The following is a 22,899-nucleotide window of genomic DNA, read 5'->3' as shown; positions in this document are numbered from 1 at the left end:
CACCAGTCTGTCCTGAGACAGTAAATCCCGGATCTTTAAGATAGATAGGGTCTAACTGAAACTAGAATTTGGCCTGTGGGGCTAGATCTGGCCCCACTTAAATCACATTGCTTTCAATGCACTACTGGTGTAAATGGTATTTTTATGTATCTGTCCAGAAGAGAATTCAACTGCAATATTTCTTTTCTACCGCTGAAATATTAGCATTAAAAAAGCAGTATTTTACAAAAGTCATATAAACATAGTGCGTATAATACAATCAATTTTGTTGGAATTGTTTTATACAAACCTTCATCTTTGAAATTATATGCCTTCCTTTGTGGAATGTCTTAAAACCTAAAAACATTATTTGAAGTAAGACGTGACAGTACATTAACCAGTAAAAAATCAAAGTACTCCTTTTCTCAAGTCCAGAAGAATGAATTGTGGTGCCACTAAAAAGTAGAGGCACCAAACTTTTGAATAGGAACTGACCTAGTATTTCTGAAAACCCTGCATGCAATTAGCTTCGTGTAAGAGCCATCTTTCAAGCCGTCTTTTTTCTGCCTCTGAACTCTGAAAGCTGCTCATCAGATACAGCAAAATTAGGATATTAATAGAGAACCATTTATCAAGCTTGATAGGTTTGTTAGAGGCACACTTGCCCAGTTAACCAACATTGTCAAAGTTTCTTTTAAAGCAGAATGCTCTTCCCAGTCATCTTAAAGATATTGTGAAGGTCTTCCTGATGTGTTTATCCCTATGTGACACCTTCCACATCAGCATTTCTCCAGCAGTGGGCTGGAAGCTGTGCTGCCCCAGGAAGTGGTGCTTGGCTGGCAGAAGATGTCTTTGGCTATGGTGCGGTGCTGTGGCCTCGTCCCTGCTATATATGACAAGATGTCCAGAAGGACGCTTGTCACAGGAGGGGTTACACCAGCCCCCTCAGAGCCTTGTGCACAGGGCATTTTTGGTGGTTCCCCAAAGCAAAGAGTGCTGCCATCCCCCTTACTCTAGGGTTTGTGGTTGTCAGGAAGAAGGTGTTCAGCAACATCTGGATTTTTTAGATATATTTTCCTTCAAGTAAATAAAGCAAAAAAAAAAAAAAAAATTTTTCTTTTGGTGGAAACATATAAACTTCAACATTTTCCAAGGAAAGATTTCTCACATCAGGGCTATTTCTTGTGTTTTTCTGAGAGACACAAATCAAAATCTTGACCTATTCATTCCTAAATGTGAAGACTCTGACAACTTATCTGTCTGTACATTTTCTAAGGGCTTTGGTTCCTTTCTAAAACGTGGTGATTTTGAAATCTAAGCTTTGGCAGAACTGAACTCGGATCTCCCAGCTCTGATATTTGGCTTGCAAGCACTTCAATACAGTGTTATTTCCTATGTGTTTGCACAACACAGGGGTCTGCATCACACACAGTACCTGTAGGCACCTCTAAAGTACATATTACAGCTACTAATAAAAGTTTTACCTTTGTCTGGTGCTTCAGTCTCAGAAACCTAAAACCCATGTATTTCCTTAAGCTCCCAGATCCACTGTGTAGACAACAGCAACCAATATCCCTGTTATTTTCAGGAGATTCAGAGCCAAACTCAAACACTGAGTTTACCTAGATACATCAGAGAGTGAACTGGCTTTGCTAATAGGGTGTCCAGCAGTGGCAGAAGATATGCAAGGGCTTGACCCTTCTCGCATCTCCTCCCTCCCAGCCTCTTTTTCCCTCCAGACTCAGATGCCTCTGCTTGAGGTTCTCATTTATTGGCACCAGTATTGTACAAGTTTCAGATGGGGCAGCACCATTCCTTCTTTTCCTTTTCTTTAAAAATTTAATATGTCATGTCTGTGATTCTTCCAGTTTCAGTGTTCAGTGGTTTGTGAGATGGGAATATTGAGGTTTTCTCACAGATGTTGACAATACCCCACACATGGCTGGGGACAAGAGCATAAAACACTCGGGATGCTTGGTATCTGCCTCTTTCCCCTTTCTCTCTCTCTTTTTTTTTTTTTTTTTTTTTTTACATCCTGTAAACATTACTGGAAAAAAATGTACTGCAAAGTCATAAATAAAGTATACTTGTCAGAAGCTACAGTCTTAAAATATTCTAACGGTTTGTTTGTGCTCTCTCCATAAATTGTTTATTGGTCAATATGGCTAGAACTTTCAAATGTATCCTCCTTTGCAGTTTACTGATATTATCTCTGTTCTACATACTTTCATCTAGTATAGAGCCTTCAAGAAAAACAGTTTCTACCTTTTTTCATTGGTGACAGAGAGATGTTTCCAACGCTGAACATTCAGATTATGCAGCATTACATTACTCTGTGTTTCTTATCCTTACAGAGATTGCTAGCAGACCGTTAAAGGAGAACTGTATGATTGTTTCCGAAGTTAGCATCAGCAGTGGGGTTATGCAGCAGGGGGATGCTTTTCAAGTGGTCTCTATCTATGCAGTAAAGCAAATCAGAAAAGAAAGATCTCTGTATAAAATATTGCTCTAATTTGTATTCTACTTCACTACGTCATGTAAATGTTCTTCAAGTAACAGTTTGACATTGTGAAATGGTACCCTGATGAGTAAATTATCATAGAAAGAAGTTCATCAAAGCAATGATTTCAGACATGTGTCTGAGTAGCCTGTGAGCATGTAGAACCGAAGCTATCTCTTCAGCCAGAGATGACACCAATCACTGACATATGAGAAAACAGACTTTCTTCTAACTCTCCTGGAGCTCTGCAATGCAGGGGGTCTTCCTTGAAAACAATCAGCCTGCACAGGATGATATTTTAAACTGGAAATTAATCAGTTCAGTCCCTTCTTTATAGTGTCTAAAAAGACAGACCTAAGAAAATTTTAAATGCAGATAATGGCTGATAGATTGGATATTTACAGCTAGTAAGTCAAATATGTTATGACATTTGATAATCGTTCCTTCAATATATAACTTGGTGAGTTCCTGGGGAGAGGAAGAAGGTAATTTATTTCAGAATAAAAACAGCTTTGGTCCACCAACTCTTTGAGGACAATTTGGTAGGTAGCAGTAGCTACTTGGGGAATTTTGATGCTCAGTGATTATTAAAAGTAATGGGAATGTAGAGTCCAGATCCGACAGTAGCTTCAAAAATCTTAGCCACGCACTCCTGAGACAATCATGTTTTGCCCACTGCACAGGCATTAACACTGAAGCACTCATATCTTAGAAAAGAATAAGAACAAGGGGATAAATATTTCAAATTGTTATCTAAGACCATTTTACTGATGCTTTATTAAATTAGCACGTGAAGAAGAAAACGAGTAGCACACTCTGCAAGTTATTTTGATATAATTACTGAGGTTTCAATTAAATAAGGACCTCATAACCAAAGAGATAAAATTAGCAACAGATTTTAATCAAAATGAGTTTTTCAAGGTTGGGAATTTCTATTAAAAATTAAGTGCCTACCTGACACATCATTATATATATTTATTCTACATAATGCATAATGCAATGGAACTCAGCTCCAGTGAACGGTGGGTCCTTTGGAGAAACAAAGGTGAGAAAAGAATGTGATGGAGACAGGGATTAGTTAATAATGAACAGTTAGTAGTTTTGCAAGGTATCACTACTGCTAACTGTGGTTCATTCACTGCCTTACTAATAGTCAAGTGTTTAACAGTCATCATAATATAACTGAGTTTTAATGTGAGCTCTTCCTACTGCCCCAGAACAGCATGACAGCAAGTGAGAAGGTACTTGAAGAGCAGCATGGGGCAAACAGGCAAGAAAACAGATAGGCAGAAACTAACAACCAAGCTACTAGTTTTATTATTTATTGTTTGTTTGTTTGTTTGTTTTGGTGGGGGGCTCATTACCTCCTCTACAAATTTGAGCCTAACATCTCATTCCATAGTCCTTGCATTCATGTCGAGATGTACCACATATGTGAGCCATAACAATTAGCCCACCTTAACCACAGCATACGTGCAGTTCCACCGTGCCCTTAGCAGAGCCACTGAACTCAGCCTAATTAGGATTAACTTTTCCAAAGGCTAGACTACCAAAAAAAGCTTAGCCTCAACTCAGTCCAGAATGCCTATATAGTGGCTCCAGCTCTAATGTATATAACCCTAGTATCTAAGACACTCTGGTGACAAATACCTTTCTCTTGGCTTATTGATGAACAATTACCCGAAACTCCACATGCAAAACTAGGAACCAATTTTCTTATAAAACCCTTCCAATATCCAGTACTCACCCTAGAGACTTCTTTTAGGATCTAGGAGCTGTTCCTCCAATCTCTATCTTTTACCACAAACTGCTCCATTTTCTGCCATGCTTGTTCACAAGCCTGCAAGTTATTTGTGTTTCTTTTGTATCGGTCCTTCTCCAAGCCGCAGCCAAATTCTATTCCCGCCACTGATCTGATCTGTCCTTTTTTGTCTCTGTTATTTTATTAAGACATTTATCATTTCTTTTGCTCTGCCTCTCTATTCAAATCCTCTGTTTTCTTGCTCTCCTGCAGCTTCATCCTCTGTTCAGTCTCTGCAAGGTTTTGTTGCTATTATCATCGTTTTCTCTCAACATGCTCTCTGTCCTCTTAAAGCCTGCTTTGACAGATCCTCTCTTGTCATCTGCATGAAGGCTGATTTCAGCTCTTCCTTACAGCACTGTGCCTATTCGCCTCCTCTGCTACAAGTGCTTAGCATGGAGCTTCTCTTACCAGGGCTATTTGTCTGCTCCTCGCAGCCCTTCCTCCCAAGGAGGGCTGAGGAGATGTAAGGTGTGCAGGGCTATGGGCCAGGGGCACTAGTCTGATAATGTCAGTAGTTCACTGATGTCTTTCCAATGGTCTAGGAGCTCTTCCTGTTGTCACTATCAAGCATGCATTCTAGTCACTTGACAAGAACCCACTTGGGTGTCCATGGGGTGCCCAGAAGAGAGGATGTTTGGGAGCAAGCTTGCTATCACAATAAATTTACCAGCCTGTGTTCATTCCCTCTTGCCTTAGTGAGACGTGTTCATGAGGACTAGGCACCTCTAATTGCTTGTGTGGTGCTTGCCCATCTCTGCAACACTTTCCGAAGAAAACACATGAGTAAAGCAAATCCATATGTGAAGCAAAAACCAAACAGGCAAGTGTAGTGGGTCCTGTCAAGAGATACAGTCGTGGTAGATGCCATACTCCTCCCAAACCCTCCTTTCTGAGGAGGCATTCGAGGAGGCATTCTTCTACCCTAAGTAGCTTCACACATTTATCAGCCACACTGATTTCTCTCTTATTCCTTTACTCTGTTCCTTAAAAACATATTTTCCCTGAGAGGCAAGGCCTTAAGTCAAGCAATAAGTAATAGATACTTGAATGGTTGGTTAATATCCTCTAGATTATATTTGGATTGGGGGACACTTGGGACAAAACTTTAAATTTTCTGCAAGGAAGCACTTCTGCACCATTTAGGAACTCCCTTTTCTGTAAATTTGTCTCCTAATTCTCAACTCTCAGGTGGAACTTCGACTGTTAAATCACCTCTCTCCTTTTCAAATGTATCTTAAAATTACAGAATAGACTAATTTCAGCAATGGGCTAAGCACACAGAAGACACTCCATATATAATAATAACCTAGTGAGGTACCTATATTCTTCTTAACACATTTGCCAAGTAGTGATCTACTACTGCTATTTTAACTTGCTTTACATCATGACTGCAATCCTAAATTAAACTCATATAAGCAAGGAGATTTATAGTTAAGTCTTTCACTCAATCTTTAACTTGTTTCTCTGTAACTAAGTTACATACTGCAAGGGTTCTTAAGCATGTGTCACAATACCTAGGCATGAAGAAAGATTAATTACATCGACTAATTCCTTGCCTTTGATTTGTTTCTGTAGTAGACTAAAGGGAATCATATAGAACAATTCAGCCCCAAGTGTGCTGTCAACCTGAGAGCTGTTGGGACCTCTTGGGTTACATTGTTAAGTGCTGCATACTTCAGCAGGACAAACCTTAGACAGTTTGCTGAGTGCCTGCTGAGCTTGCTCCCATCAGGTATCTATCTACAGAGAAGCTCGGAAGCATGAAGGGCTTCTGTCCTTCTGAGAAAAGTGAAATAATTTAAAGGAAGTCCCTTCTCAGAAACAAGTCCACATGTGGTTCCCAGTGGTCCCACAGCAGCCCAAACCTGTTCCTTCCTTTGTGAGGATGTGGACATGAACTAATGGCACAGACCTAACCCAGAGCACCTCAGTGCTGTCACCATTAGAAAAAGCAGGCGTCCCTAATCCAAATGGTAAAAATAAAGAAAAAAAAAAAAAAAAAGAGAGAGAAATTCAAGAGAGGAATTCAGAAGGCAGTCCTGTAACCTGAAGACTATGGTGTTTTGCTGATTCCAGGCTAAGTTTGGACTGGTTAGGGTCTGGGTTATCAACCCCTGCATATTCAGACTTTTTTGAATAGCTTTTACAAAAACAACAGAGACAAAATTTCAAATATACAGAGTGTGTTTGACATTGTACCTTCACCCTGAGTATCTGAAATCCCTTTAACGTATTTCTTAGCATGTGAACTATACTTATGTTTTCAAAGTAAAACAAGTAGTTTAAAAGATGGAACCCCCTGTGACTGCATAAAATGCTCCTTTCATCCATAAATTCTTTAAATGAGGACCCAAGTTAATTCTTTCACATCAATTATGGTTTCTCAAGTCTGCAAATATTTTTCAAAGGGTGGTGGTGGGGGGGGGGGGTTTACCTTTTGGAATATCATCACAACAGCCTTGGTAGTGCCAGAACTGGTGAATTTTAAGCATTTAATTTTCAGATGAAATATATGTAACTATGTTAAAAATTCCAGTGAAAAAGTAGGTCTTACACATGTACTGCAGTCAGTCTTCACAGTTCTATCCTTTTTTAATTACCCAAGGCATTCTGATTAAAGAGCTACAATGTAGTCTATTTAAAATTGGTTTTTACAGTGATTTAATAAGCACAAAAAGCATATGGAATTAGAAAACGTTTACTTCTCTTCCCCTTCTTATATTGCCAAATATAGTTAAATCAAACTGGTATTAAAAAAACAAATATTCCCATGGTAAGGACTTTCATATCAACTTCCAGTTTCAAACAAGTTACTACTGCTGAATTAGAAACCTCTGGCAATTTTTTCCCAAAGAAATGTAAATGATGACATCCCGTTAACTAGCAGCGTTACACCACTAAAAGGCTACGACATGTCTCCTTGCCTCAAACTTCCCTTTCCTTAAGTACAATGCCTTAGAGGCAGCAGTGTTTAAATGGTACAAAGTACTCCACTACCACCAGCCTGAATCTTTATTTAGGAGAACAAGCTTCACATTCTTCCCCAGTAATGCAGTACATGGGCTTGTTTGGCTCCTCCATAAAACACACTCACACGCTATTCCTGTCTAAAACAAGGTACAGTACTGACATGACAGATTCATGTTCCCAGCTGTGACATAAGGGTTCTTTGACAATACCACAGTGAAAGCCCTATTAAGACAACATGTGCCGGACAGTGCATCTGATGCAGTTAAATGCTATAAAAGATTTTCCAGGTGTTAATGAGTTCCACGAGTAGAATGAAAATGAGATAGATCCGTGCACTTGGAAACCCTCAAGAAACAGGACTCAGACTCTCACAGAGACAGACAAACAGAGCTTTATAAGCATCACTGGCCAAACTCTGCACCTGACCGCATGAGGTGATGAGCGACCCTGACTATTCACTGAGGGAACTGTTCCTTTTGGACTGCTTGCATGGGAAAAGACAGACTTTCATGTCTTCCTGCAGTTTATTGCATCCTTCTTGCTTTGCTCAGTTGGTGAAAAAGCACTAGTTATTTTGCCCTTTTTGTGTCTTTTTTTTTTTCCCCCTAAAGAGAAGGAAAACATTATGCCTGCTACTTCATTTCTCATCCTTAGCTGTATGATAGATCCAGCTTGACACAGTACAGATAAGAAACTGTAATTTAACCCATGTTAAAGTATCATGACTGACAGTTTGTGCTTTTAAAGGACAGAAATGAACTCTTTTGCATACTTTGAAACAGCAGTGGTTGTAAGTTTTCATGGCAATGTTAGGGCTTAACATATATATATCCTCTTGAAACAAAAGAAAACAAGCTAAAAAGCCTATGTATAAAATAATATGCATGGACTGCCCCAAAAATTTCAACCACTGATATTTCATAGTATATTATCGTGAACATAGGTATCTACAATAGAATTGTTTATTTGTATCACCTGTTGACTTGGTAAAAGGTTGTTTCATTTCCTTAGGGCTTGTGACTTTTATGGTTACTGTCCTTCGGGAGCTAAGTTTTGTTTTATCTACAGATGACAGGTACAGTGTGGGAAGGCTGCAATGCAGATTTTTCCATGCTGTTGTGACCAGAACCACAGCCTTTATACCAGCATACATTTGTATGTAGGAAAAAAAAATAATTAAAAAAAAAATGTCACTGTTCTAATTCCAGCCTGATTTTCCTTAAAGGGGAACCTTCCGGTACTAGGGGGACCAATGGAGTCTCCTCTCAGAAATGGATTAAGACCCACCTAGTTTACTTCTCACAATGACAAGTCAGCGCTATTTTATCTTTCATTTCCAATCTAACATCCCAAGTTCCCTTCCCACTCTTCCCCTATCCCAAGAGAGTTTCTCACTTAAATAACTTGGAGAACTAAATTTTCTTAAATGTGTAAGACGAGCAGGTAAAGAGAATGAGCAGGCAAATCTAATAGTACCTTGACATAGATCCTTGAAATTAATGTCTTAAGGGTTAAAATTCCTCTGGCTTGCCAGGTGTTCTGTGCAAATGTTGCATTCATACAATGTATTATCTGACCATTTAACCATATGTCAAACAAACTCTGCTATGACAACCAGATGTAGACATTGCCATGGAATGAAATTATCATTTTATTAATTACCCTTTAATTAGTTGATACAGCAGAGAACATGCAGTAATTTAGTCATAATTGGCCTGACTGAGACTCAATACTTGCAGGGATGGAATCTGTTTGTGAGACTACTTGTTATGAATAACAATTATGTCTGTGACAATGCAATTTTATTATGAAGATGTACTATGCATTTCAAACAACTTTTAGGTATAAGATGGTATCCAGTATTTGACTACAATTCAACAGTAAATGGTTTCCTTGAATAACAGCATATAATCCTCTGCACGTTTTGCTAACCATGCTGTAAGAATGTAAGAAAGACTTCTTCCCAAACTTACTGTAATGCCCAAAGTGTGTTTTCAATGCATTTTATTATAGAAATGAGGAGCCATTTGGTAAACTTTATGTTTGGGAACACAGGAAAAAACACTCTGGACTCCTCTCAAAATCTTGTTTCTGGTCTTCAAATTACTCTCAAATTTAACGTGGTATTTGTGTAAGGGAAACACTGTGCAGACTTTTAGAAACATTCTCTGTCAGAACATCACTAGCAGAAGCTTGAGCAGGGTCTCTTATGTGATAACTCGAGCACTCCACTTTTTGAACTTCTTTAAGAAAACAAGAACATTCTTAGGCTCTCGGACTGGACAGGTGAAAATAAAGTTGGCAATGTCCTCCTCTATACTGTACCACTAAACAAAATGCTTGGAAGACTTTCTTTCGATACAGCTTGCCATTAAATCAGGAATGCTCTTCCTAGACAGAATACCAAGTATCACTGTGGTAGGACAAAGCACATTCAACAGCTTAACAAAAAGGTGAATAAAGCAGATTTTAACTATGCCACTTACATATCTAGATGTTATGATTTTTTTTTTTTCTTTTTACCATCACTTTGGACAAATCTCTGGAGACACCTTGCTGTCCTTGTTGTCCTACACTCTGTGACCCGAGCAAAGACTGCAGTGTTTTGTGTTAGTTATATATTGTTGGATTGGCAGAACTCTTGTGTTTTCTCTACATTTATTCCCACAAAAATCTCCCAAGGTGCAGACCAAAATCTCCAACAAACTTGTCAACAAGATATAGCAAATCGCTGTACTTTTCAAAGTTGAATGAAAACTCCCTTTCTGTTTTTCTGCATGGGCAGTGACAGAAAATTATACTTCACTGAATTTCTCTCTACACCTTGCCCAATTCCAGCCCATTTATTTATTTATTTATTTATACAGTGAATAGGCTGGCTACACGGATGTCTCTTAGCGAAATGAATCTTTCATATAACTTCTCTGAAGTCAGGGAAGTCATATGAAGGATGGCCCCTTTACAGTTAGATTTTAAAACACTTTTACTTTGCTCAAATGACTACAGACTTCTTTTGGAAGTTTTCCTAGTTTTAAACACAGCATTCTTCCACCCTTTCTGATAAATAATCCACTAGTATGCTTCTCTACCACACACTAATATGTATGGAAAAGGATGCTATATAGGAAAGAAAACATTTTTTGCCTATGGTGCCATCTTTCAGTTAATAGCAGCAAGTCATATCCCAGTGCTTGTAAGCGCGACTTGCTCGACAACTTACAACCTCCTCTGGTACAACCACGCACAGGTTGCGTTTTCCTGCTGTGTCACAGGGAGTAGCTAACACAGTGTAACAAGAGATCATTTCATTAGATTACCACAGAAGAGTCACTGCTGCAAGGAACTTGATTTGAACGGGGACACAATTACAGTGTTAAAAACTCAAAACAGTTTACCAGTAAAACCTTGCTTGCCTGCTTGAAAAATGTCTTGGAGCAGCACAAAAGCTGGCACCATTAGCTTTCATCCCTGCTGAGTTGGCAATAAAGTGTACACATAAGTAAAATGCATTAATTGGTATTAGTCAACCTAGTTAAGATGTTCATTCTCCAGGCATCTTCAGATTTCACTTCCATAAAATGGGATTTCTTTAAGTCCCATAATTTGATTCTGCCCAGCCCCAAATGATGTTGACACAGTGGCAGCAAAAGCACAATCACACCCCAGCTTTAGAAAGGTGTTTTCTCACTAAATAGACTAGGACCCACATGCTCCCAGTCCCAAAAAGAAAATATGAAGAAGAGGAAAAAGTGATATATTTTCCTATCATTTTCCATTTGCTATTTTTGCTTCCTTTCCCCCGTATTTTTCCGACTGTGCACTACTGATTACTGCACTTTAAGATCAGAATGAACAATTAAGTGCCTAATTATTCCAGTCACACCAAGCCACAATGAAATCTTTATTCAGTGTTTACAGCAATCTTTGGCAGAGACTGTCTTGCTGTTTTTAAACCGAGAAGAACTGCTCCCTTTGGCTCCCCTCAGCATCAGCTGCCTGGGTTTCGGCGCTGGATGCCAATAATCAGCCTCCTTTTTCTCTTCCAAAGTGGCTATTTTTTTTTTTAAGGGTGAAAAGACCTATTCTCACCGACTCCCCATATACTCCGCCTGATTTATGTCCCAGCCACTGGATCTCTTCCTTCCGTATCTTTTACCATTTGTCCCCATCCGTCCCGCTGCCGGAGACCCCCGGGGGGCCCTGCTTCACTCTCGGGAGTGAGGAAGGGGCAGCACCCCCATCCCCACCGCCGCTCCTTCTTCTTCAGCCCCCCGGGGGGGATCCGACCCCGGAAAGTTGGAGGGAGCCGCTCCGGCCCCTCCGAGCCGGGAGGGATCGTCCCGGGCCAAGTCCCCGTGCGCTTCGCTCCGGTCCCCTCCCCTGGTCCTTGCCCTCCCCGCCGGCTTCATCCTCGCTCTCGGATTCTCAGATAGCGGCTGGGGGAAAGAAGAGGATGGGAGGAGGAAAAAAGAAAAAAAAAAAAAAAAAAAAAAAGGAAAAAAAAGGAAAAAGAAGGAAAAAAAGGAAAAAGAGAAAAGGGAAAAAGAAGATAAAAAAGGAAAAAGAGAAAAGGAAAAAAGAAGATAAAAAAGGAAAAAGAGAAAAGGAAAAAAGAAGATGAAAAAGAAAAGAGGAAAAAAAAGGGAGGGGAAGATAAAAAGGGAAAAGGGGGGAAAAGAAAAAAGTAATAAAAAAAAGTGGGAAACAGAAGAGAAAAGAGAAGGGGGAAGAGAAAATAAAAAGGAGGGAAGAAAAAATGGAAAAAAGGGGGAAAAGAGAAAATGAAAAAAAAAGGGGGGGGGGGAAAGAAAAAAGGGGAAGAAAAAACGAAAAAAGGGTAAAGAGGAAAGGAAAAGAAAAAGGAGAAAGAGAAAATAAAAAAGTAAGAGGAAAAGAGAAAAGGAAAAAAAACGGGGGGGAGGGGGAGAATAGGAAAAGGAAAATAAAAAAGAAAATTAAAAAAAAATGGAAAAGGGGAGAAAAGGGAAAATAAAGAAGGAAAAAAGGCAAAAAGAAAAAAAAATGGAAAAATGTAAAAAGGAGAGAAAAGGGGAAAAGAGAAAAAGAAAAAGGTTTTTTTTAAAAAAAAAAAAAAAGAAAAAAAAAAAGAAAATAATAAGAAAAAATGAAGAGGAAAAAAGGGAAAAAAAGACAAGATATAGGAGGGGATAAGGAGGGAAGGAAGGGGAAAAGCAGAGCAGAAACTCCCCGAAGGGCAGGACGCGTTACCTTGCTGCGCGCAGGAGCTCCGGCTGCCTTCCCGGCGACGGGGCTGCGCTCCGCTCCCTCCCTCCTCTCTCCCTTCCCTCTCCGCTCCTCTCCTCTCCCCCTCTCTCTCCTCTCCCTTCCCTCTCCCTCCCCTGCTCTCCTCCGCCGGCTGCGCCCTCTCGCCGCCGCCCCCCGCCGCTCCCACCGCGCAGCGCCGCCCGCCCCCGCCTCCGGCTCCGGCTCCGGCTGCGCGGGGTTTGCGCGGGGTTTGCGCGGGGTCCCTGCTGCAGCCGCGGGGACCTGCGGGAGGCGGCTGGTGCTCGCCCCCGGGACCCCCCTCCTGCCCATCTCTCCCCCCAGAGACTCTCAGGGGGGCTCCAAGTGCTGCGGGGGGTTTAATGGGGAAGGGTGAGGGGGCTTTGCTTCGTTTAAGGGCAGGGAAAGGGGGTGATTTTCGGTCGAAGGCTTGCTTTTAGTTAATAAACATCCCTGGACTAATGTCAGAGCTACTTTTATGAGGGTAAACAGTATGGTTTCCTGGAGGGTTTGTGTAATACTTTGAAAAAACAACCAAATAATAAAGGGGTTTTACATCCACTTTTAAAGATCATTTTAGTGTTCATAAAAGCTGCCAGCCGCGCTGAAATACTCTACCCACAGAATGACAGCCACAACGGCAGCAGCAGGACGAGGCATCCTCTCTGCTACCCACCTGCCCCAAAATCAACCAACCTGAAGAGAGGAGGAGGGCAGACATTGCTCATGCGGCCCTGTGCGAGCCCTCATCTTTCCACAGATGAAATGGAAAAGGAGCAAACCTGTGCCAACTCCAACCCCACTGATGTGTGTATGCGAGATAGAAAATCCTCCACCTGGGTTATGAGGAGGTTATCATGCCCGTAACAGCTTCCTGCAGCAATAACTTCGTGTTGCTAGTGGTGCAGAGCCCGTTCCCATCCCAGCTGAACTGGTAGGTCTGAAGCACCTCTGCCAGGCTGGGAGCAAAGCGGTGCCCCAGCAGTCTGCAGGCAAGCTGGAGACTGGCAGTGGGAGACTCTAAATCTCATTATCAATTCCTTGGGACGCTGCCAGTCCCTCAGCAATTAGATCTTGAGATGAAGATTCAGATTATACGGTCAAGATTTTTATTTTTTTTTCCACCCTCCAGATTTGCACTAATGATTATTTGTAGGACTAAGGTCACCCTGGCTAGTTTCTGGCCCTGCATTTTTCATATTGACCACAACTTTGTCGTTTCAGCATTACAAAAGAAAAAGAGCAGGCTAATCCCTTGAGAGAAGTTGTTGGAAGTTTGGACCCTGGCATGGTGCCCCGAATGATGAATTACAGCTGTGATAAATGAATACTTTGATATGTTGGGAAGCGATGCGATGTCTTCCCTGTTTCCTCTATTGCATGTTCATCTCTGGACTCGGTTTTAGTGTAAGAGTCCAAGGAGGCAGGATTGGCTCTCTTGTTAGCATCGCTGGTCAGAGTCTGAGACGTGATGATAAGGCAAAACACACTCTTCAGCCGTATTTTTCCCCGATACTAGGATGGGATATTTGTAATCACATCCCAGAAAGTTATCAGTACACCATGACTGTTAGGACTCTGATTACAGGAGAAATGACCTCTTGCTAGAATCCAGCTGGTTATTGAATCAATGTGTAAATTTTTTCCAGGCTAGGATTTTATTCACAATACGTTATTTCTTGCAGAGTATATACACATATCTATTTCTGTACTTCAATATAGTACATTCAGGCTATGTCTGCTTTTAATTTAAAAGGCTAAACAGATGCCACTTCTTTGAAAAGTTTGCATCTCAGTTTGAGTGTAGTCTGTGAGTTTGCTTTTTTTCCCCCAAGTTGGACTGCAGTAAGGGGAAAAAAAATCAGAATAAAACACATATGACAGATTTAATGGAACGGAGGCTGCAGTGAATGCTCTTTGATTACTGCATATGCCACAGCACCATGAAAATAAATGCAGATACTCTCTATTGTTAAAGGTTATAATTTAGGATTAATATACAGTACATAATGCAGCACTCATATATATGACACAGAAAACTCAGGAGAATTTTCTAATATACAGTGTGAGCACTGGAAAAAATAACACACATTTAATACATGAGCTCCTCGGTTTCACATATACAGCAGAATGGATTATCCAAACACTGCGTTTTACTACAACAGGTGTGGCTGAATACTCTAATTTCTCCCTTGCGTGTTGTCTTCCTTCACAGGGACACGTTTCAGTGACTGTGACTATCTTTTCTAAGAGCTGTTGTGTGATGTACAGTAAAATAAGAGGAGGAACTTACATTTCTCACTGGATGTCTTGTGTTCCCTTCCAGCACAGGGCTGAATCATGCAAACCAAAGAGTACTCTCACATGCCTCTGAAATCAGAAATGAGAGTACATTGCATAAAATATGTCCGTCAACTCACCTGTCTCACTATTATTTGTGTGATATCAGCCACCTGGCTTTTTCAGGAATAAAAAAAGGAGAGAAGGTTTCAAACGTCCTCATGCAAAATGCAAGTATTATGTACAGAACAGGTGGGTGAAAACCTATGCCACCTCCTTTCCTCATTAAAAATGTATAAAAAAAATACAATTTTAAATTAAAAAACTGACCTGAGCTCTCAAACCTTACATGAACCATAAAAATCAGTTCCTGAATATAGATTATTTTATTAAGCGTAGCTGCAGTTAAATGTCCTTACATGAAAGGACTGAATCTTTTCTCTCCAATACTTGATGTTTTCCCTGCCACCATATTACACATAATGCTAAAACCATGCAAAACAGAGTAAAAAATACTAAAGAATGCAGCATGCTGAGTAGTTTTAAAATTTAGAGGCTTTCGGAGAGATGAAAGAAACATTTTGCTATCGCTGTTTGAACAAGAGAATTTTGTATGCTGCAAGCTATTTACATTGTTCCCCTACAAGGAAAACTTGGACGCAGCAGCGTTTTATATGGATATTGCCTTCGGGTTCATATAGTTGTCTGTCTTGCAGGACTGAAATCAGGAATGAGTTACAAGTAACCTAAATGACAGAGCTGAGGAAAGGATAGAGAAGAAAGCTGGAAAGCAACTATTTTCAACTTTTGTGTTGTCATTTTATGTCATACAACAGCTTCTGTGTTTCTGTCTCACTTACATCCCTGCCTCACTTTATCCTACTCTGTTCATGGTTCTTCCTACAAAAGACATTTTTTTTAAGTGTTGCAGATGTGGGCTGTGTTGTGGTATCACTTTGCAGGTGGTATTACTAACAGGAAACACTCATTCTTTAGAAATACTAGACCCAGATACTCACACCACGAAGGGCTGGAGCACTTGACAGGATGTAGGTTTTGTTGCACTTTCATGACTTTCGAATACTGGGTACTCATTTAACTGTTGGTTTGCTTTTGTGGTTAATCTTGACCTAAACTGCATTGATTTTTATTGTCCAGTAAATCATGATTCTGCAAAGGCAACAAACTGTAAGGGTGCTACAGAGCCTTTTTGAGAAAGGCAAAAAGTGAACATCAATGAAGAAGGATTGTATACCCAAGTGATAAAATGAGGCTGTCACCCAAAAGCAAGAAGGTTCCGAAGCATTGAAACAAAACTGCGCATTGCTGAAGAAGTGACGAACAGAGACAACACATCTATAACAGCAGGAATGGTGGAAAAAGTACACAGTCATAAAACTGTATCCACTTTCGTAAAATGTCACTAAACCAGTAATAGAACAGCTTTCATTTGTCAGGGTCATGGGTGAGAATACCAGTTCTGCTTCTAGCTGTGAAAGCCCCAAATATCACATGCCACAACGATGAAACTCCTGAACACTACAGCCTGTTTAAAAAGTATGAAATCCACATGAAATGCACATGAAATCCAGCGGGGAGCTTAAAATGATGGCAGCACAGCTGAAGCAAACACACAGATCTGTGGATGCACTTGGTCATTCAGCAGACTCCACAACATGAATTGCTCTGTCCCATGCCTTTTGGCTTGCCTCCACTCTCCCTGTCTTCCAGGTAGCCTGTGATTAGTCCACCCAGGCATAGCTCACTCCTGAGTTTTCATCCATTTTAGGGGGCTACCTAGCTCAACACTATCAAGCAAACATTTTAGAGGTCTCCTCCCTCAGAACTCTGTGTCCTTTCTCTGCTTCTGTCCTCGATTTGCATCACTCAGTCACTTAATAGTGTTCATGGAGAATAGGACAAATCACACAAGGCTTTCTTCTTAGTCAACATTCCTTCTATCTTAGTCAACTTTCCCTTTTACCTTAGTTAACGACAACCTTATTCAAACACATGCTCAAACCTGGCCATTTGGCAGCACAGCTGTTTCAGACTATCTTCTGCTCTTTAAAATAACACTTTTGCTTGTCTCTTGAACCTCCTGATGAACCTAATTTTCAGTTCATCACTTCAGTTGTTTTAGTCTATCATCTCCTTGAAGGGAGGTAGCATTCTACATCTTGTGGAATTTTGAAATCTGAAATACACGGAACTTTATTATTACTACTTTCTTTACTTTTAAAAGCATTCCTCAAACAGCAGTTCTGATGCAATGCTCACGAGCAGATTTTTGGCCTTCCAGTTATTTAGTAAAACTGAGTATCTGTAGCTGCACCAGTCAGGTACAAGGACCGAACTGTTTGTTGTGTGTATCTATCGCAGGGTATGGTGTATGTACTATGGACGAACCATGGGTAGTATATTGGCTGGTGTACAAGCAATTGTCCAATTGGTAGCTAAACCCTTGTCTGCAGCGAGAGGAGGTAATGAAGGATTGTCTTCTCCCCATGCATAATGACAGGGGCTAGTGGGAAAGGAATAAGGTGAAGAAGGAAAACCACCTCAAATCTCTCTATATATGAATATTAAAAGGAACAGACTTCTATTGTCAGAAGTCAGTGACGTCTGTGCTTGGGCTGCTTTTCCTGATTGCACTGCATGTCACAGTACAAAATGCAGCCTAACTCTGATTGCCCAGCACTGTTCATGTTCTCTCTATGGGAACTGGGCAGCGATTTTTCTTTGAATACATCATTTACAGCTTGCTACAGTGATTTTACAAAGTCAATACATATCCTTAACACAAAGCAAAGAATGAGGGGCATTATGGAGACAGAGAAAGATACTACAGAGAAAGATGAATTCCATTGCACAAGCACATTACAAGTTCCATTCATAGCAATAAAAAATATATATTTTTTGAAACACAAAGTAATTTTTCTCAAAATACATGTAATACAGTTTATATTTAAAGAGATCTTGTGTGCAGCCTACATGTCACTACTGACAAAGTCTCTGGCAGCAAATTATCATATGCTATTTCTTGTGCAATGAAGATCTATTTATTGATTCAAGTCACATATATTTGCATGGCAAGGTTTGTAGACATAGGTAATATTTTCTATTAGACCATCTGATTAGAATGGAAAGATGGATCAGGCACACAAGTCCTTCCCAGAGCAAAAGCTGATCTATTTTTTTCCCCTAGGTATTCAAGCTTGCTTCATGGAAGGCATTATGTCTCCGCACAAACTTAGCTTCTGTTACAGTCTGAGATCACTGTGACTATTACAATGCTGCTACTTAGGTAATTATAAACTCCCTATCTGGGAAGCTGGTCACTCCTCTGCAATATTACCAGTCTGACATGTTTTCACTACTGTATTGGGAACACACTTTAACGAAATCTCCTGACCACGTGAAGTAATCAAATTGTAGCCTACAAGCGTCGAAGCTTATGGAAAACAATCTTCAGCAGCAAGGTATTAAGCTGGGGTAGAAGTAGTCTGCCAGAAAGCAGTTACATCCCTTGGACTTGCAATAGTTACTCTATGTCACCCCTGTGTCTTACCTCCACAGACAACATAAAGAGTTATTAGGTGATCCACCAGTCTTTTATTTCTGCCTTCCTTTAGATTACTGCTGCTGCAGGGCATGGTTTGCAGTCCATGCTTCCTGAGTGGACTTTAGGACTGAATAGAGAATGAACGAAAGATTAGCCAGACAGGGTCGTCAGTCTGTCCTCCTGACACAGGTAAGACAGGATTTCCAGTGAGTGCTTGGCTTGAGCTACAGGAATCCACCTCATTTTTGAAATCTACACAGTAACCTCTAAGTAATTTCCTTAGGGTTTAGAGGGATCTTATCAACTGTGTTCCTTCATTGTTTTTCCCACGTCCTGCTTCTGGACTGCTGGTTCTGCTGAGAGCCAAAGAGCAAAGGGATCCCCTGAACAGAGCTGCTGGACGCACCTCAGCAAAGCGTAGGGACATCCCTCAGTGCCCCTGGTCCTGGGTGGTGGCTCTGGGGGTGACGCTCTGCACCGTGGCCGGTAAAGGTTCCCCAAGCAGTAATTGGAGCATGGCAGGTCCCCAGGGCACAAAAATGTGTGTGTGTGTTGGACTTCTCTGCAGAAATCCCGCTTTGAAGAACGCTCGCCAACCTGCTGTAAGCAGCGCAGTGCAAACAACGCCAAACTGCCAAGCACGTCAGTAAGGAGAAGTTTTATTCTCATCTCGCCCCTCCACGATCAACTCTGACAGCCAAAAATTGAACATGTCCTTAACACTAGGAGAGAGGAATATATTCTGTAGTGTTCTACTAGCATGATCTAGACAAATTGCACCAATATTTTATTTGAACCCATCACAATGCAACATAACAAGGCATTTCAATTACCTCAACAAGCTACCAATACAACTTTATCATTTCAATTTTTCATCCCTTTTCTCTGACTCGGCGTTTCTTCTATATATCACTGTAAATCTCATCAGTCCCAGCCCAGTTTAGGCTAATAAATTTCAGTCACCATCTCAGACTGAACGAAGAGAAGGAAGCTCGCAGCGAAGGAAGCCAACACCTCCAGTTTTGAGGCCTGGGGCCTAGCACAGGCTCTGAGACGGGCACGGCCCAGAGGCAGGCAGTCGTGCTGCAGCAAGGGGGGTGGAACTGCACCCCAGAAACACCCTCGTGTCTCCTCGAAGTGAAATTTAGGCAACAGTTGGAAGCACACTGTGCCAGAGTACAGTTTTGGCTGGCATAGAGCCTGATGCACACCAGAGCTGTGCATGCAGGTCGGGCCACAATAACTATTACGCACTTCTGCCATGCTATTGCTGTCTTCAAGGAGGGGAAAAAGTTAAGCAGGAAAACAGTTATTTGCATATTAGCTAGAAATGCACTGAGATCCCCACAGACGGAGGGAGAGAAAACTAATTTCATACCATGATTGTGTTTTTTCTAAGCGACAGTGATAAAGCCCAAGGTTTTCAAAGATTTTATGAATACACAGAAGAGGCAAACAAGATAAAATAATACTGCAAATCAACGTACTTATATGTTTATTAATTCTGACTAAAATTCGCCATCTGTGACGGAGCGTTTTACTAAATAAACCCAACAAATTATAGATTATTCTAGCTAAGAATCTTCATGGCAGTGTTTCTCAAACTCTGGCACTGAAATAGCTCTACTGTAAATGAATATTTACAATAAAAGTATGCTCATAAAAGTTCCAAAGCATTTTCTAGTGACAGTCTGTTCAACTATTTAGCGATTCAAATGAAAACTCTTCAAGAAAGGCTCCATATCAGTGCAGTACATAAAATATAGAAACTTATGAAAAATGACAAAGGCAGTATGTTACTATTGAGGTGCCTCTCACATGATTGCTAAGCTAGTTGAAGGAGCTTTTCATAAATGAAATACGTCATCAGTTTTCCTAGTATAGATAGAATAAGAGAAAAGTCAACAAAAAGACTCTTTTATTTTCCTTTGAAGATATTACTTCCCCTGAATATAGTAAAAATCTGTGTTCAGGGCACGTTAGCTAATTCTGGGGCATGCGTTCACAAGTAGACACATAAGAGGCTAATTTACATGCTTAAAGGCAACTCAAACTTTGTTTTGCATATGTAAATGTACCTGTCTAAAGTAGGAAGTGGGCTTTCCAGTATGCCCATGTGTGAACTGGGTTTACAGGCTAAAAAAAAAAAAAAAAAAACAAAAAAGAAAGTCTGATCTGCTACTGCTGTCACTGTAGCTGTCATCACAGCACAATTCAGGCAGAAAACCTCAAGACACATATCAGACCAAATCCTGTGGACCTTACTCAAGCAAAAAATCCTGTTGATGTCAACAAACATTTTCCCCAAAGAATTTATACACAATTGAGCCTTCGTCATACATTCATATTTTAGTATCATTGAATATCTGCAACAAAAATAAAATGGGCTTTCTTCTATAACTCAGACAGGGAATGTGGGAATAAAAAGTAAAAAAAAAAATCCCTCTTTCCAATCCAGGATAGGGACTACTTTTGTAATTTCAGGATCCCTTTGGAAAGGTCTGAGTTTTTGGGTGAGTATAGAGAACTGTTTGAAGAGCAAGTTGCTGTAAAGACAAGCTACAGTGGTCAGCTACATAGGTATTAACCACTCAGAATCCATTTTGGAAAGGTGGCCTCTGCCTCTTTTCCTAATAAGCAATCACTTTAACGTGAGAAGCATGCAGTTAATGTCCTGTGGGTTCAAATAGTATCCACTAGTAAACAAGCCTGTCTCTTAGGTGCTTTTTGTTTTTTTTTTTTTTTGGTTAATCTCTTAGGACTTCCCCCAGACCAGGGCCCATTCTGTCAGAGCAGTTGTAATTCTAGCTGGGGTCTGCTTGATGGAAATGTCATACACTTTGATTTCCTCCCAACCATACGGTTCCGGTTTAGAGTTTTATGGTGGACAAACCATGTGTGTCATGGTGCAGAGAGTTTCAACCTTGATAGCACCTTTGGGTGCAAGATCTGCAGAGAAGAGAGAAGGCCCCAGTAACCTTCTGGTGGAGGGAGGGTGCCTGCTAGAGATAAATCTAAGAGGAGAAAAGGGAACATTTTCAGGAAGCATCTTAGTGGTTATCATAGTCAGAGCCTAGCTGAAAAATCATAAAAAAGTGTTTCCAGAGAGTTCAACCTACTTTCAATTCAGCAGACATTTTTAGCAACAATGAAAAGGAGATAGGTCTGGACATTTTCAAATGGTTTCAGAAATACTGGAATAGTCTATAGTCTAAAACAGCACCGAGCATTTGAAGGTAACATTTGTGTATGTTTGAAAATGAAAGGAAATTAAGAAGGAAAATTAAAAGACAAAGGATTAAAAAATGCTCAATAACATCTAAAGGAACTAAAACATTTATTTTAAAGTATCTGTAGAAGAGATCACTCTTTACTAAACTCGACCAGCTATTAATTTATCATAACGTAAGTGGTTTAATTAATATTTAATGATACAGCACTTTCCACAAGAACTGATCTCCAAATACACCACGTTAGAAAAGGGATATGGTGCCCCAAGAACCACATTTACATGAGACATGACAAATGTGTGGTTCACGTAAATTGCTTTAGCTCCAACAAAGTCATGAGAACACACCAATTTCTATAAATTTACTACCTGAAAATGATATTACAAATAACATATAATCTTAGTGTTTATCTTATACGTCTGTGTATGTATATGTCTTGGTAGCTCTGTTTTCTGGTTACCCAGACTGACTTTGTGAAAGCGCTGAACTACATTGCTTGAGACAAGAACTTGTAAACTGTAATTTTGCAGCACTGCCCTCTCACACTGTGGCATCTGATGGCAAACATCACCTGTGTACTAGTTGCTCAGTTATGCAGCAACGCTCACACAAGATAAAACGAAGAGACTGCGTGAGAACTCAGACTCTGTAATGTCACTCTGTTAATTAATGAAGTGACTTACTAAAGGAACCCCCAAACTCCAACCACTAAATTCTATGTAGATGTAGAAAGAGGAAATTTATGCATAAGATTCATATTGAAATATCTTCTCCAATCATATCATCAGTAAAGGAAAAATTTGAGTAGCCTTTAAAGCTTTTCTTGCTTGATTTGATATTTTTCTTCCAAAGTGTAGAGTTTCAAACAGATGATAACATTTTCCAAGTGCTTTGGAGGCTGTGTCAGTCACAGGGCTATTCTTAGTATAGCCACTGGCAATACAGAATGACTTCTGGAGCAAGAGGAAGACCAAATACCTCCAAGTCAAATTTAAACTAGGTGGAATTACCTATAGGAAAGAATTACTAAATCAAACTATAACAGGGTTTGGCACGGGATTGTCTGGCAAGTAGAGAGATACAAATTAATCAAAGTGCTTGGGTGTTATTATTATTTTTTTTCTGAGATATACCTTTAAATATCAAGTGTCTGACTTTTTATATTGTTCTTTTTGATTTTGTTAGCTTCTGCAAATGTAGGAATTTTGTTTTCAGCCACAACAAATTTGCTGCTCCTATAGCTTTAGCTCAACCACTGCCTAAAGTGGCACTATTGCAATTCAACAAAACACTGAAGTTCATCATCTGCTTAACTGTTTTCTGAATT

The 22,899-nt window shown here is 40.2% G+C and overlaps 1 protein-coding gene across 1 annotated transcript in view; it reads right to left on the bottom strand.

The window, feature by feature from the left end:
• The window catches only part of CDH20 (cadherin 20), a 112,481-nt gene extending 99,934 nt beyond the window's left edge, over positions 1 to 12,547 (bottom strand). Inside the window, exon 1 of the mRNA XM_032182597.1 lies at positions 12,483 to 12,547. The gene's annotated coding sequence lies outside the window, so the exon portion shown is untranslated. The remainder of the gene's footprint in view (positions 1 to 12,482) is intronic.
• Between the last annotated feature and the right edge of the window lie 10,352 nt (positions 12,548 to 22,899).

Source organism: Aythya fuligula, chromosome 2 (genome assembly GCF_009819795.1).
Source record: "Aythya fuligula isolate bAytFul2 chromosome 2, bAytFul2.pri, whole genome shotgun sequence".
NCBI lineage: Eukaryota > Metazoa > Chordata > Aves > Anseriformes > Anatidae > Aythya > Aythya fuligula.
This window is presented reverse-complemented; position numbering and strand designations above follow the sequence as displayed.